This window comes from Phacochoerus africanus, chromosome 3, assembly GCF_016906955.1.
Source record: "Phacochoerus africanus isolate WHEZ1 chromosome 3, ROS_Pafr_v1, whole genome shotgun sequence".
Taxonomy (NCBI): domain Eukaryota; kingdom Metazoa; phylum Chordata; class Mammalia; order Artiodactyla; family Suidae; genus Phacochoerus; species Phacochoerus africanus.
Window position 1 is genome coordinate 158,533,196 of NC_062546.1, and position 17,801 is coordinate 158,550,996.

General features: G+C 35.8%; 1 protein-coding gene across 4 annotated transcripts in view; it reads left to right on the forward strand.

The window, feature by feature from the left end:
- GULP1 (GULP PTB domain containing engulfment adaptor 1) overlaps window positions 1-17,801 on the forward strand; it is a 260,159-nt gene that overhangs the window by 82,183 nt on the left and 160,175 nt on the right. For 2 of the 4 annotated variants that reach the window (XM_047773038.1, XM_047773043.1), the window contains exons 2-4: window positions 4,640-4,765; window positions 8,344-8,464; window positions 8,557-8,731. The exons of 1 other annotated variant lie outside the window; for it this stretch is intronic. The gene's annotated coding sequence lies outside the window, so the exon portion shown is untranslated. The remainder of the gene's footprint in view (window positions 1-4,639; window positions 4,766-8,343; window positions 8,465-8,556; window positions 8,732-17,801) is intronic. One more of the 4 variants, XM_047773040.1, reaches the window with a different exon arrangement.

Here is a 17,801-nt window from a genome sequence, read left to right on the forward strand (position 1 = left end):
TTACACCACTTCCCTGTTTTCCCTCTCATACTCATATCACCTTTAGGATAAAATCCAAATTTCATAGCATAGCATTCAGGAGGCTTCTTGATATGGCATTACTGTACTGCAGAAATGTCTTATAAATTAATTCCATAAACTCTATTTTCATAGAGTCATGTATGCCGGGGCCAGCTCAGCAGGATGGGGCTGAAGAACGGGTGCTGTGGAACTTAAGGAAAAATAGTTAACATAAAACAAGACACAGAGACATTTATCTTAAGTAGAGGTGGGAGCCAGGGAACTCAAGGTCTCAGGGACCAAGAGCACCCTGCCTCAAGAAACCACACTGCTTTTATTGTGAGATCAAGTGAGGAGTGGCTATGGGTGGATGATACAGGGTTTGTTTACTATATATAAGTTCTTTTACTATTTAAAAAGCCACTTAGGTGGTAAAGGGTTAAGCTCTTACTCTGACCTCTAGGCACATGACAGTTCTTAAGCTTAAGTCACTTATGCCTTTAGGTCTTTGTTCTTAAACTTAAGTCATTTACCAGCACTGTGACTGTTTTTCCAAGAAGGAAGATGGGATAAATTAAGACAAGAAGATGGGATAAAGTAAAGAAGGACAAGATGGAGTTTTCAAGGAAACATGTCTTGCAACAATGTATACCTAACCCCTTACCTGTGCTTAAAAGTAGCAGGTTCTTTTCTCATTTCTGTGCCTTTGCTTACGATGTTCCCTCCGCCAGCTGTGACCTTAACCAATTTCTTCATTGCCACCTTCTGAACTGATAGTTCATAGGTTTCATATTTTTAAGGAAGACTTTCCTGAACCTTCTCTATGTTTCTTCAGTACCTCACTTTGCCATTAACATAGTCCTTATTGGGTTGACAGATTCAAAGGAGGGTATCAATGGATTTTCCTCTCTCTAATGACTATTAGGCATTCAGTAGGTATTCAATGAATATTTGTTTAATGAACTAAATTAGTTTCCCAGGTTTACTTTCCTTAGAGCATAGGGATATCATTAGGACTGGATGGATGGCACTGCCTCACTAAGAAGACTAGAATGTGCAGGAAAAGCTTGCCTCAAGCTGCTTATGACAATCATCTCATGTTTGTATTCCTTGCCTAGAGCATTAGGGTGAAAACATTTGAGAAGGCATCTCTAAGGAAAGATGCTAAGGCATTTGGACTAAGATGCTCAGGCATGCTAAGTCATTTGGACTTTGTCCAGAGGGTGTTGTGGCTAGATTATTTGTTAGAAAATTATGGCCGACTACTTATGGGTTGGTGAGGACGTAAACTTGGAGAGGTAACAAAGTGGAGTGTTCTGTATTAAGTAGAATTGAATTTATTCTGATTTAACTGCATGTAGATGGTAAGGGAAATAAAAAGGATTAATAATGCCAGGTTTCTGGCTTGAACAGTTAGAATGAGAATTGTACTATAAATGTAATTAAAATCACTGGACAAAGAAAAACAAAAAAGATAATCATGGGCCAAGGATCTGATTTCATATATTTTGACTTTGGATGCTTTTTTTTTGTCTTTTTGTCTTTTTTGTTGTTGTTGTTGTTGTTGCTATTTCTTGGGCCGCTCCCGCGGCATATGGAGGTTCCCAGGCTAGGGGTTGAATCAGAGCTGTAGCCACCGGCCTACTCCAGAGCCACAGCAACGCGGGATCCGAGCCGCGTCTGCAACCTACACCACAGCTCATGGCAACGCCGGATCGTTAACTCACTGAGCAAGGGCAGGGACCGAACCCGCAACCTCATGGTTCCTAGTCGGATTCGTTAACCACTGTGCCACGACGGGAACTCCCTGGATGCTTTAAATAGAAATAAGAAATGAATTACAAGGAAACTTTTTTTGCAACATTTTACAAATTAATTTAAAATATTGCTGAATTCTTGGAGCTAGCTATAAAAAGGAAAATAAGTAGTCAAACGATTTTTAAAAAAAGTTTTTAAGATCATGATAATGGTGGTCTTTATTTCATGGTGGTCTCTTTCATTTGATGACAAGTAAAAATAGCTTTTAGCTTGGCATGTTTGTTTAGGTTGGTTTTATTATGTATGGAATATTTAAAGATGGGAAGTATTATATTAACAAATTGAGGCATCTAGTTATATTGCAATGTTAATAAAGTTTTTCTTAAACTAATACTGTTAGAAAAAAACGAAGATTTCGGTAAAGAAATGGTTGTCTTCATTTAATTTCACGTATGTCTTTGGATTTCATTATGTGGAACAAATGGTGGGAAAAAAGAATAAATTTGAGTGTATTAATTGTGCATACTAAAAATGTAAGAATCAAGATTTTATATTTGAAAGTAAAAATATGTTAAAAAATGCAGCTTATAAGCACTTCTTTTTTTCAAGAATATTTAAGATACCCTTTATATGACCAAATCTAAATCACATAAGACAGTGGAATAATAGATTCGCTTCAGAGTATATGTCATTTTCCTGCAAGAAGAAAGATAGAAGTGGGCACAAGTTCATTCTTGTTTTTTGATGTGGGTATTTTTGTGTTCTTCTTTATTCTGTCACATTGCATAAAATATTCTATGTTGAAAAGTATTTCCACAGTGAGAGTGGATTTCAGTCGATTTGAGATAGAAATAAAAGCTGTGGAGATAAGTTGAATTAACCATTTTAAGTAAAATATTTACTTTGCTGTACTTTTTTGAACAGTTTTCTTTTTAACAGTAATTTTTTTGAACAGTTTTTTCCTTAACAGTTACTTATGTTATTTTGGGTGATTTCCTTCTTATTTCATCCCATTAGACCAGTATTTGCACAAAATAAATAAAGAACTAGCCATTATGCTAAAAAGAACTAATCTTGTCTCCTCTTTTCTCTCCCTTCTCCCTTCAAGACTGACACAAAATAAAAACTGATTTGATTTGGATAATCACTTTGGAAGTCATGAAGTAGTTTCATGGTTACCTTTGCTGTGCCATGTTTGAAATTTCCTATGCAGGATGAACAGATCTATTTTTATTTATTTATTTTTATTTATTGATTGATTGATTTTTTTGTCTTTTCTAGGGCCGCTCCTGCGGCATATGGAGGTTCCCAGGCTAGGGGTCCAATTGGAGCTATAGCCACCGGCCTACGCCAGAGCCACAGCAACACAGATCCGAGCCGCGTCTGCAACCTACACCACAGCTCACGGCAACGTCAGATCGTTAACCCACTGAGCGAGGCCAGGGATCGAACCCACAACCTCATGGTTCCTAGTCGGATTCGTTAACCACTGCGCCACGACGGGAACTCCAGATCTATTTTTAAAGCTAGAAGTATGTGATAATGCATTTTGAAGAAAGATAAAATGAGTTGTATCATTTATATACCTTGAGAGTCAACACTAAGAGAAAACCATGCATATGATCTAATAAATAATAGCATCACTGGGGAGATAAATTTTTTTTTCACTAAAATTATAAAATACTTATAAATGGCCTTAAAATATACCCTGCTTATATTTTAATTCAGATTTTCAGTTGTTGCCTTCTCTGTGAGATGCTGATGATGATCTGCCATGGGCCCTCCCCCTCAGCATCTCCCAAATAAGAGAGCTTTTTTACTTGAATTATTGACCCCGAGTTTGTCTCTGGGGCCTCCTAAACTAAAATCCTTTCTTTCTTTGTCTCTAAAGTTATGTTAGAAAATGAAAAAGAATAGGATGAACAAATAGATAAAACAGGCCTCTAAAGAAAACTGTGGCTAAGTTGGAAAAAGATAGTTTCAGAGTATTCAGATGGTTCAGATACAAAGAGGCCAAAAAAAAATATTTGAGGTCTGTCTTTAGTCTATAATTTTAGAAGTAAATATATATAGGTCTGGCTTTATCAATGATCTGTATCAGAAGGATGGAAATAGGCAGAATTATGGAGGCTAGATATGTTTCTGTACTTGTGCTCTACCTCAAAAAAGAAAGAAAAAAAGCTATTTTTGCTATTTTGGCAAGAAGAGATACTATACTATGAATCTTTCTGCTGCTATTTAAATTGATATCAGAGGTCCATTTGACATGGAATTAAGGAAAGGCATGATTTGTGCTGTTGCATCTGGAAGGACTTTTTCCCTTTGTCTCTTGGAATAAAAATGTAAAAATCTTAATCATCCACTATGTCTGTTCTAGTTATAGCATGAGAATAAATAGAAGGATAAGCTACCATAATGCTTCTCCATAACAGTCAAAGTGGAATGAAAATTAAAATAGATCAGTGCTTTTCTCGAATTCTGTTTCACCTTCTTAATCAGGGACAGAGTATGTGCTTGGTTAGTCTAATTAGCTAATAAGTAAAAGAGACAGCTGGGCCTAGTTGTTGCACAGCTCGAGGGACAAAGGGGGTATACTGTCGACCAACTATCACTGTATCTTAATAGTAACCTATCCATGAGTTAAAACATTTAACTCATTATCTAGCAATCTTACTATTTGACTTTCTTTAACAATCTGTTATTCTACCTTTGAAATAAAATTACATGCATTACTATTGTTTTCCTATTATTGGGTAACTTTCTTGAACTTTCACAGGAAATATTAGAATTTTAGAATATGTATTGTAATATCTAAATTAAAATACACAAAAATGTAATTATTGATTAATTCTACTGAGTCTAATTTTAACTTTATTTTTAGTTATATGTGATTCCATCTAATATACACAAGGCAGAAAGTAATTGAAGGACAATTCAGATGGCAGCTGTATGATTGAAAGTCAAGTGTCGCATATTCTTTCAACTGTATTTGAACATATCTACCCAGGTAAGAAGTGATTGCTTGTTTATGTACTTAACATTTTGAAAAAAATATTTGAAACTATAAAAGTTGTTTTTTTAATACCAATTATTTATAAAGTTTTACTATAGAAAATAGTAAAATACATAAAAATAAAACAAATCATGAATGAGTTTTTTTTTAAAACAACATCTGTTATCATTTTGTTCTATATCATTTGATTTTTGTTTTGGTACCTTTTGCCTTAAAACAAGTTGGGCTAATGTTATATGTATTCTTTGTTGAATTTCTTTATTATTTTGTAACAAATCTATTTGTTCTATTTGAGAATATGAATGACTACTTCATATATTCCATTGTATCTGTTAATATAAACATAAATGATTAAATAGGAGTTCCTTTGTAGCTCAGTGGGTTAAAGATCTGGTGTTGTCACTGCCGTGGCTCTGGTTGCTGTTGTGGTGCAGGTTCTTTCCTTGGCCTGGTAACTTCATCATGCCATAGGTGCAGCCAAAAAGAAAGAAAAAAATAAATGATTTAAAATATTTTTTAGATTGAGTTTATTATTTGGAGGATATCCTTATAGATAAATTGATGTATACACGGTGCTCAGTTTTCATTAGTGAAGTTACTAAAATTAGAGTCTCTGGCTCAATGGCTATGATATTTTAAAGGTTTTTTGCATTGAAAACTATGTATAGATACTCATATTGCAGCAGAACAAAGGGTGGGGGAAAATATATACATGTAAGGATAACTTGATCCCCTTGCTGTACAGTGGGAAAAAAATAAATTTAAATAAATAAATAAATAAATAAATAATAAAAGCTTTTTATTCTTATTGTTGAATTTACCTCCATAAGGTGGTAATGAATTATAGTTTTCATTAGCTGTTTCTAAAAACATTTGTTAACCCACTGAATCATATCATTCAAAAAAATTTCCCTAACAAAACCTGGTTTGTGTTCTATTAAAAATGCAAAACTAAGTTAAGATTCTGAATTTTGGTCACAAGCAACCCTTGCACGACTAAGCCTGGGAAAAAAGTGAATATTATATATGAATAATCCTTTCATTCTGTCTAAAAATACATTATTTGTAGATGACAGCAAGTATACATTTATTCAGTTAATATTTATTAAAAACTTACTGTTGCACTAAACCCAAGCTCTATGATTATTTGAGCAATGATGGTAGTGATGGCAGACATTAGGGACAGGAAGGCACAAAAGTGCTTGCCTCTTCTCATTTTCAATAAATTAAGACAAAATAAGAAACATATTTCAGTTCCTGGGTACAGGTAGGATATATTAAGTGTCAAGAAAGAAGTAAAACTAAAGGGCAACTGCTGATGATACTTTCATCTTGGGAATTGAACCCTTCACAAACAAGAGACCAGTTGAGTTGTGTTTTTTAGAGGAGGTAGAACTTTGGAAGGTGAACATTTTAATGAAGGGCCAATTGGAGCAAAGATACAGGGTTGAGAAAGCCCAGGGGATATTCTGGAAATTGGAAAGATAGGGTAGATACAGCAGAGTACTGGGAAATATGTTCTGTGATTTGTATTCCTGTACTTTGGCATTTATATTTCATCATTATATGATGAGGGACAGTTGCAGGGGAATAAGATGATCCATGATTTATTCTAAGAAGCTTAATTTAGATGTGATATGTGCATTAGACTAATGAAGAGAGAGAAAATCCAAAGGGAGGGAGAATAATTTGCAGACTTTTCTGGCTTATTTTCATTAGCATCTGTTTAAACACTTGCTATTTGCCAGGCACTATGGTAGGAACTGTAGAAAAAAGATAAAGAAGACATTATCTTTACTCCTGAGGCTCTTATAGTGTAGTGAGTAAGACGTGCATGGCAAACAAATGAATATAATACATCATGACAATGTAACAATGGAATCATATTCCAGGTAAGACTAATTGGTAACTAATTATATTGAGATGCAGGTACTGGGTTAGCTACTGATACAGTTTTCCCTAAGACATCAAGTCTGTTCAGGATTACCCTAGGGAGTTCCCGTCATGGCGCCGTGGAAACGAATCTGACTAGGAACCATGAGGTTGCAGGTTCAATCCCTGGCCTCACTCAGTGGGTTAAGGATCGTTATTGCTGTGAGCTGTGGTGTAGGTTGCAGATGCGGCTCGGATCTGGTGTGGCTCTGGCGTAGGCTGGTGGCAACAGCTCAGATAAGACCCTAGCCTGGGAACCTCCATATGCCATGGGTGTGGCCCTAAAAAGACAAAAAAACGAAAAACAAAGATTATGCTAGAAGCAGTATTTTCCAAACTTGAAAAGAATTCAAACAAGAAACAGTGAAACTTCATCTAGGGTAAAAGCAGTAAAAATAAAAAACAAGGAAGTGGTAGAAGTGGTGGAAGGTTAAGGAGAAGGTCTTTTATCTTAAGCAAAAAGAACGTCTTAATGGCTAACAGATGTGGGGGAAAATAGCAAAAGTGGGACTTTTGTATTGGTAAAATAATAGGTTTAGTTTTACTTGTTCTCTCATTGAGTTTTGCTCCTACCTTTGCTAGAGGCCTCAAGGAGTTTTAAAATTTCATTGTAATTTCTTACGTAATTAAAGACTCACTCATTTAGTATAAAGAGTGATACAAGTTTCCTTAAAAGTATGAGTAAAAATAAGTGTAAAAAAAAGTATGAGTGAAAATAAGTTAACACCAAACAAAACGTGTGAAGTATGAAGTAATGACCTGATTTGATTCATAGCCACTGTGTATATAATTTAGCTTTAGCCTTTCTAGCAGTCACAAAAGTGGATATATGTTCTTGTCCTTAGAGCTTAAATAAATTTGTTATAGAAGTCTTAGTATAATGGACAGGAAAATTGTCCTTAGCATTTAGAGGTGCCTTAAATTTTGTGTTGTTGAAAGGGATCTTTGTTAATACATAGTTATATGTTATATATATATTACGTAGATAAGTTTGTGGAATTTGAGAATTCAACCACTCCAGGAAGTCTTTCCTAATTTTTGGAAAGTAGGCCAGATCCTTCCTCCTTTTGCTACGTACCTTAACACCATTTACATTCCTTGATCATGCTACTCATTGTGGTTTTGTCTTTCGTTTCCTGAGACTAAGATTCTTACTGAGTGGGTTGCCATTTATCATTACAGATATAAATACACATCTAAATAAAACTCACCACAATGTTGACTTAATAGATACTTCTTAAATGCAAAATCAAATCCATTTTCATGGCTTGTCTTAATGACTGCTGTCCTAGCCTAGACATTTCTGTGAGCTCCATGTTAGTTTTCAATTGTTGTGTGATAAATCACTTCAAAACTTAGCTTAAGACAGTGCTATGTATTATCTCACAATTTTCTGTGGGCTATAAATCTAGGCACAGCTTAGCTGAAGCCTCTGGCTCTAGCTCTCTCATAATGTTGCACTCAAGCTGTCCACTGCAACTACAGTCATTTCACAGCTCGACTGGGGCTAAAGGGTCCAAACCTAGCCATGAAGGGCCTCTCTCTGTAGAGCTGCCTCCTAATATGGAAGCAAGAAATCCAAGAAAGAACAAAAGTGAGCACCCGTGACAGAAACCACATTCCTTTATAACCAAATCTAGGAAGTGTCATCCCATTTGTGGTGAGTTGAGCGATGGCCTCCAAAAAAGCTACGTTCCCAAGTCCTAACCTCTGTTACTGGTGAAGGTGACATTATTTGGAAAAAGAGTGAAGACTTCAAAGGTAGGTAGAATTAAATTAAGGATCTGGAGTGTGAACATCCTGGATTAACCATATGAGCCTTAAATCTAATAACATGTGTCCTTGTGAGGAAGACAGGAGAGAAGATTCTGTGAAGACAGAGGCAAGGACTGATGTGAGGCAACCACACATCAGGGATCTCCTGGAGCCACTGGAAACTGGAAGAGGCAAGAGCAGAAGCTCCCATAGAGCCTTCAGAGGAAGTGTAGCCTTTCTGACACCTCAGTTTCAGACTTCCGGACTTCCAAAGTATGAGATAATAAATTTCTGTTGTTTGAAGTCATTCAATTTGTGGTAGTTTGTTCTAGAAGCCACAGGAAACTAGCACACAGCCCTTTTTTGCTGCCTTCCATATTTTAGCAGTGAGTCATAGGTCCAGGCCACATTCAAGGGCAGAGTATGCAAGGGCATGAGGAATAGGAGGCAGAGATCTTCGGAAGGCATCTGAGAATCTTCTATCAGATTTCCAAATGCCTCCATTTGTGTGATGTTTGTTCGACATATCTGTGTAGATGGACCAAACTGTGCAAGCCAGAGATTAGAATCACATTCCTAAAAATTATGATCTTCCTTTTGTATTTCCTATCTCTCTAATTAGAATTACTATTCATTTGCATAGTCAAATTGGAAACCTTAGAGTTAATTTGAATTTCTACTTTTTTCTCAATACAGCCTTTCCTTGATTAACCCAGTCTATTTCTTTCTTTCTGTTCCTTAAATTACTTTCATCTACCCCTTTCTTTTCAATCTCTCTGCTACTGTTTGCAGGCTTTTATTATCCCTTTCTAGAAGTAGCAGTCTAGCCCCTAAAATGGTCAATCTGTTTCTGAGTTTTTCCCTTCAGATCTTTCCTAGCAAAGTGGCTTTTGAAAACTCAAATGGGATTATGTAATTCCCTTTATAATTAACATTCTCAGAAAAAAAGATCTTGTTTGTGATCTGACTCTTCTCTTCCTAAAATCCATACTGTATCTTTAATCATTCCTTAGTATAGATCTATAAAATTATAGTAAACTTTCCAGATACATTATATTCTTTCATTTTTGCTTGCCTTTTTCTGAGAGTCTCTTTTTTCCAGTAATCATATAGGTGTTTGTTTGTTTTTATATCCAAAACACCTACCAGAATGTCTAACATAATGGCCAACACAGAATAGGTTTTCATCTGTTGTAAACTAATATTAAAGATGAAAGAGAAGAAAGATGAAGGGAAGAAAGAAGAAGCCTCAAATAGCCATAAAATGGCTAAACTCACAGACTTGCCTAACAGGGAAACGAATGAAAGAGAAAGGGAAACAATAGACTAATGATGGAGAAGACTGGATAATTTAAGGTAGGATAAAGGCAAATGTATGTTCAGTGTAAATGTGCAGAAGTAGAAGGTCAAGAAAATGTGACAGAAGGAGAGTTTTCGTTTTGAGACCCTAAATGAAGTTTAGTTTCAAATGTGGCTACAATGTGGTTTTATGCTTTTAGGAATATTAAAGCGTACATCCTCAGGGACCTTACAATATATTAGGTGACAAGTGTAAGGAAAATGATGCAGTCGTTGAAGACAATAAGGAGTGAAATAAATAGATGACAAAAATGTGATGCACTGTTAAAAAAGTAGCAGAAAGGAACTAGAAGTATAATTTATTTTGCCCCCTTTGATTGTAATAAGTAAGACTATTGCCTTTGGAGTGGATAAGCAATGAGATCCTGCTGTGTAGCCCTGGGAACTATATCTAGTCACCTATGATGGAGCATGATAATGTGAGAAAAAAGAAAGTATACATGTATGTGTAACTGGGTCACCATGCTATACAGTAGAAAATTGACAGAACACTGTAAACCAGCTATAAAGAAAAACAAAAATAAAATAAAAAACATTATGTAAAAAAAAAAATGTCATTAAGTCCTGCCTATACTGAAAAGGGTAATTGGATTTCACCTGAAGAAAGGAGTATTAAATAATGTGTGAAATTGACAGAATACTGTAAACCAACCATAGTGGAAAAAATAAAATTCATTTAAAAAAATAAATAAGACAAACAGCACTATAGTCTAACGAGTGTCTCTGGGGAAATCCCTCAGTGGAAAGCAAAATCATATCTTATTCAGGAGATGTGTTATGCTTGATCAGCATTTGAACACCAAAGGAAATAATCTTTAAGCCATTTGAAGAGATTGAAGAAAGCCGTTTTGCTTTCACTGACCTTTGGTTGTACATTGAAAATTTATATTCAGTACATCTGTGTGTGTAAACCATACTTCTAGCCTAATAATTGATGTTATTCAAATTAATCTTTACTGATATAATATTAACATTCAAGGAAGAGATTTAAAAGAAAAAAGTATTGTATGTATAGTTAAGTATTGTAATGAATGGTTTCTTTGTAAATTAATTGCTGTTTGAATGAAATAGTGAAATCTGGGAAAGTGGTTTTTTCATCATATATTAGTTTCTATGTTACAAAGTGGTGAACTGTGGGCTTTTTAGTGTAAACTAATTATTCATTCTGTGAGAGTAGTGTATATGATATACCAAAGCCTTCACTTATTGAAAGGTAACATTCATTTTTTTTGACCTCTGAACCATATTCCCCAAGAGTATTATAAAATGGTTTACTTTGATTTTAGGAGCATAATTTACATTGGGAAAATTTAGTATAGTGAAAAATAAAAAAAAAATCTTTAAAAAGGATAACTTTTACACATGAAGACAGAAATAAATGAGGGAGAATACTAGGATTTACATAATTGTGCAGTAAATGAAGAGATGGATGTGGTCATCTCAGAGAAGGAAATTGGTTAAGTCATGGGTTTGGAATTGTATGGTTCATCAATTAGGTGGCCTGACAATCTAAACTGGAATCTTTTTCATCAAGTGACTATCTGTGATCAGTCAATACTTATTTATACAAGTAGTCTTTACTAGGTAGTAATCACATCTACCTCTGAAGAGTCTTTCAATTATGGCTCTTAATTTGCAAGTAACAAAAACTATTTCTGGGGACTTCAAGCCAAAGAAGGCATTTTTGTAAAGATATGGGTTAACTCATAGAATCAGAGGGTATTCAGAAAAACAGTTCTCAGGAAAAATAGGAGCTAGAGTGTTTCCAGGGATCTATGCCAAGACCAGCTCAACAGGATGGTGCTGAAGAACGGGTGCTGTGAAACTTAAGGAAAAAAGTTTACATAAAACAAGACACAGAGACATTTATCTTAAGTAAAGGTGGGAACCGGGGGACTCAAGGTCTCAGGGACCAAGAGTTCTGCCTCAAGAAACCACACTGCTTTTACTGTGCTCTTTAGTATTAAGTCAAGTGAGGAGGGGCTATGGATGGAGGATATAGGGTTTGTTTACTATTTTATAAGTTCTTTTATTATTTTAAAAGCCACTTAGCTGGTAGAAGGTTAAGCTTTTTACTCTGACCTTTAGGCACATAACAATCATTAGCATTTGAGTTAGCTATCTATACATAGCATTCCAGAGAATCCTCCCTGTACTTCCTCATTTGCAGCAATCTGACCTGCCTAGATTTGCACCTTGGTTCTCTTTGCTAATGCATATTCTGCTAGCCACCACTCATAAACCGCTTGGCCATGAGGTTCCTCTTTCTCTTATTCTTTAGAGGACATATCATGCATGTGCAAATGGCATGCCATTCTGCACAGGTCCAGCATGCCTAGACCAACTCATTATGTCCTCATTCAGTTGACCCTATGAATAGCTTATGCCTTTAGGTCTTTGTTCTTAAGCGTAAGTCATTTACCAGCACTGTGACTGTTTTTCAAGCAGGAAGATGGGATAAAGTAAAACAGGACAAGATGGAATTTTCAGCAAACAGGCTAAGAAAATATTGTAGAAACATGTCTTGCGATAGATCTAGAAAGCAGGATGTGGGGACTGTGAGAGGTACTCCATGGAGCTAAATCTGGACCAATAATGTAGTTTAATGCTATTCCTCCCACATTCACAAAAGGAGTGTGCATGGCTGGGTTTGAATCATGTGTCCTCTGCTAAGAGCCATGGCACTTGATTAATGATTCTCCAGAGACTGCCAGCATGTAGGGTGGTTAGGTTCCCAAAAAAGAATTTCAAAGTTTTAGAATCAGGATGGGGAGTTGATGTGGGTGGGACAAGTAAAAACAATAGAAGTTGCTAAAATCTTTCTTCAGAAATATTATTCGAGGAGTTCCCGTCGTGGCGCTGTGGAAACGGATCCGACTAGGAACCCTGAGGTTGTGGGTTTGATCCCTGGCCTTGCTCAGTGGGTTAAGGATCTGGCGTTGCCGTGAGCTGTGGTGTCAGCCAAAGATGCAGCTCGGATCCCACGTTTCTGTGGCTGTGGTGCTGTGTGTGCAGGCTGGCAGCTATAGCTCCAATTGGACCCCTAGCCTGGGGACTTCCATGTGCCTTGGGTGTGGCCCTCAAAAGACCAAAAAAAAATTATTTGAAATCCATCAAACTTAAATGGTGATAAAATCTCAAATATTAAAGTTTTGCCATTAAAATGAACTTGGGTTAAATAATAGTGTTTCTTGGGTTTCCATAGATACCTACTATTATGAAAATTTTATTCTTTCTTTCTTTTATCCATATGCTTATTAATTGCCCGTCATGTGCTAAGTGCTATCCTGAGCAGTGAGCATAAAACTATAAACAATAGTATTATTCCTTACTTTGCTTAGAGCTTGTAGTCTAGTTAGAATTGAAACATGTACAACAGTTAATACATTTCAGTAAGCCTAGGATGGGAAGTGTATTAGTTTCCTAGGGCTTCTGTAACAAAGAGCCACTAATTGCATGGCTTTAAACAACAAAAATTCTAGAGGCTAGAAGTCTGAAATCTAGTTGTCAGGAGGGTCATCATGCTCCCGCCAGAGACTCTAGGGGAGGAACCTTCTTTGTTTCTTCCAGCTTCTAGTGGCTGATGGTGTTTCTTGGCTTTTGGCAGCCTAACTCTGATCTTTGGGCCCCTCTTCATGTGGCCTTAGAGTACTTTATACCCTTCTTATAAAAGTACCAGTCATTGGGCTTAGGGTCTATTCTAAATCCATAATGATTTTTACCTCAAGGTCGTGAGCTGATTCCATCTGTAAAGATCCTATTTCCAAATAAGGTTACATTCTGAGGTTCTGATTAAACATGAATTTTACGGAGATGCTATCTAACCCACTTATGGCGGGTACATGATACCATTTTCCTAGCAGGGTCCCTGGGCCTGTAATAGGGGTATATTAGAGAAGGCCACCTAGTGAGAACTGAGTGGGAAGGCCACCTAGCAGAAGGAATGGGATGTACAATGGACCCTCCAGCACTTATGAGGAAGCATAGTTCATTAGAAGAACTGAAAGTGGTTCAGTGCAGCTGGATCAAAGAGTACACATGGCTGGGTAAGAGGTAGAGAGGAGAGAGATTGTGACGAGGTTAAGTAGGGCAGATGATAAGGGAATGTGCAAGGAATATGACATTATCCCAAGTGTAGTGGGGTGTCACTGAGGGAATAACCATTATAAAATGCAAAAAGAACAAAGTTAAAAAAGCAAAACTGGGACACACAACTGAATCTACAGCAAGATCTCAACACTCTATGTATCTAAAATTAAATGCTCAGTATAAGAGTCTCTAGTTCCATACATGTTGCTACAAATGGAATTATTTTGTTCTTTTGTATGGCTGAGTAGTATTCTGTTGTGTATATATACCACATCTTCCTAATCCAATCATCTGTTGATGGACATTTAGGTTGTTTCTATGTCTTGGCTATTGTGAATATGTGGGTGCATGTGTCTTTTTTAAGGAAAGTTTTGTCTGGATATATGCCCAAGAGTGGGATTGCTGGGTCATATGATAGTTCTATGTATAGTTTTCTAAGGTACCTCCATACTGTTCTCCATAGTGGTTGTACCAGCTTACACTCCCATCAGCAGTGCAGAAGGGTTAGCAATGAGATCTTGCTCTGTAGCACTGGGAACTATGTCTGGTCACTTGTGATGGAGCATGATAATGTGAGAAAAAAGAATGTATACATGTATGTGTAACTGAGTCACCATGCTGTATAGTAGAAAATTGACAGAACACTGTAAACCAGCTATAATGGAAAAAAATAAAAATAATTACATAAAAAAAATAAAATGAGAAGCATCACAGACAAGGCAAAAAATTAAATTAAATTAAATTAAATTGAATGCTGAAAGTAAATGCACCTGTTAGCAGTGGTTATTCTTAGGGGACTTCAATTTTATTCTTTCTAACATTTTGAAAGCATGGTGAGTTCAATGAGCATATATTACTTTTACAATGAGAAAAAAAAAAAGGCTTTTTTGGTAAATTGTAACACATTTGAAATAAGATTTTCATAGCATAGTTTTTAAAAAATAAGTAATTAATTTTAAGGATTGAGTATCTTTTGAATTAGGAGGAATAAGAGTTATGAGTGAATAAAGTATTATACCACCTGAGCCAGGTATTTCATAAAATACCCTGAAATATCTATGGGGATATAGATTGCACATCCTCAGCTGGGTTAAATAGCCATTAGATATATCAGGGAAAGAACTTCTACTTTTGGACATAAAATAGGAAATGAATTTGTATTGAAAGCACTTTTCTCTTGATTTTGAAAACCATGTCAGTGAATGAGCAATTTAATAAAACATAGAAATTGAACCTTTTATGTAAGTTGTCATTGGCAGTGCCAGGTTGCCTTATGTAAGGTGATTAGACATAACATTCCTGTGAAGATTTTACTAATTTTTGTAAGACTGAAGTGGTATTTAGATTTCTGGAATGCAAAATTAGAGCTTTAATATTAAATCTACTTTACATATCCAAGGGTACTGTGAGAACAGAACATATTTGCATGTTCTTCTGTTTTTTTCCACCCGGTTTCAGAGTATTAAACACCTATTCTGTTAACACATATTGGATGATATGATAGGGCAATTAAAACTTTCACGTCCTCTTTAGGATATTTTCTTTTTTTGAAGTTACTGAGAGATAATACAGCTTAATTAATGTCTCAAAATAAGGTTTATAAAAGGCTGAATGCTGGCTAATACTTGCAATTAGGAAAATCATTTGATACATCTACAAGAGGTTTTTTTTTTTTTTTCAAAAATGTTGATAATTGCTTGAATCACATTGTTTACTTTGATTCATCAATAAAATTATTTGCTAATCCTGACTTGGATTGAAGTATAAACATTTTGTTGTTCAAGGATAGTTCAGAGTTCAAACATTTTTCTTGCTAATGACTATTATGTAAGCAGACCTTCTTTCTTTAAAAATAGCTTCAAATATACTCTACTAGTAGGTATACTAGAAATATATTTATTGATTAATTTAGTTATAAGAAAATGTAATTAATAATAATTGTAATTTTAAAACTACACTTACATTTCAGTGGAGGGTTTAACATTTTCATAGCAAGTGTATATTAGACTCTTCCAAGAATATTTTAGGTGACTTGTCCTAATCAAAATTTAACTTAATGGACTATGAGCCTGAAATTCTACTAGAAAATCTGCCTGCTTGAAGTTTATAGGCCCTCCCCTTGTCCCCCCATTCTTTCTTTTTTTTAGGGCTGCACCTGCATATGGAGGCTCCCAGACTAGGGGTGGAATCAGAGCTGTAGCCCCTGGCCTGTGCCACAGCAACACCAGATCCAAGCCACGTCTGCAGTCTACACCATAGCTCACTGCATTGCCGGATCCTCAACCCACTGAGCGGGGCCAGGGATTGAACCTATGTCCTCATGGATACTAGTTAGATTTGTTTCACTGAGCGGTGACGGGAACTCCTCCCCTGCTCCCTCCATTCTTGAGTGGAGTTTTCTAAACTCCTGAGAATCAGAAATTTGCCATGGCAGTCCTAGAAACATTAATAGTATTGATTTTAATGTCCAACATTTACATGTTGCTTAGTATCAGGCACTGTTTTTAAGATATCTTTACAAATTAACATATTTAATCCTCAGAGGTATGTTTTGAGGTAGGAACTCAGTTTACAGATGAGAAAGCTGGGTCAGAAACACATAAAGTAAATTTGCTCAAGATCAAATGGTAGAGAGGAGATTAGAACGCAGGTATTTATTTTATCCATTGCACTACTGTATGAAGAACACATATATTAACCATGAGAAAGAGCATTTTAATCCTCAAATATCAAACACCTTGTCAGTATTCCCTTGTCAGTTTCTCGTGGGAAGATCTGACATTACAACTCTGTGCTAGACACATTTCATATTTCATCTTCTCCCACATTTTGTACCTCTCATCCTCCTCAATCCTTCTCATGTTTCATTTATCTCAGATGCTTTAACTCTTCTCTTACCTCATATTCAGTTAGTTTTATAGTTTTATTTACACGTTGTCTAGTATGCATCAAGAGATTCTAAGATAAACCTCTTATTTTAATTAGAAAGGATGAAAACATCATTTTGAGAAAGTAAAACATAAGTACATTATTTCTGTGTTCTAACACTGATATAAACAGCCATAGTAAGTTTCAAGGTAATGAGATTTATTAAAATAGTTTTTGATATCCCCTTTCATAATTTAAACTTAGACTTGATATTAAATTTTATTTTGAGAAGAAAATTATAGATTTTCTACTCTTTATGATAAACCAAGCATACACAGTCATGTCCCAGTTTCTAACCTCACATCCCTGGATAGAACAGAAAATAAGTATGTATAATTCAATTCAGTGCTGTGTTGGAAAGTAAGTCAGAGAACCCTCAACAGACCAAAAGGTATGAGAAACCTGGAAGAAAATACAGTGTCAGATTTGAGAAGGAAGCCACAACACGCTATGCACCTTACTAAGGGTGAGTACAGCACAAGAATGTGCCATTCTCGGAAATGGGAGGTTCCAGATTCCTGGAGAAGCCATGAGTCCAGGGATGAGTAACTAGTTGCTTAGTTGTGATAAAAACAGAGGAGTAGTTCAGTATTCAAACCTACAGAGGCCCCTTTTATCTTCTGTGGTGTAATCACTGAGGATGCAGGCTTGGATTAGAGAAAAAGAGTGAAGTGTTCCCATACTAGCAGCGATGAGGAGAATCAGGGAACCCTACCACCAAAGTGGTCCTTTCTTCCCTCACTCTCATTGAAACCAGATTATAGCAACGAGATAACAAGGGTTAATAAAGTAAGCAGGGTGCAATTAATATTTAGCAGCACAGTGGTCGAAGAGATTTTCCTTGGGTAGAAGAGAGTAAAACAGATATTAATTAATATATTGCTCATATTCCTTTAACATTTCCATTAGGCCAAAGCATAAATCAGAAATATTTCAGCCTAAAATTCCACTGTATATTTGAAATGTT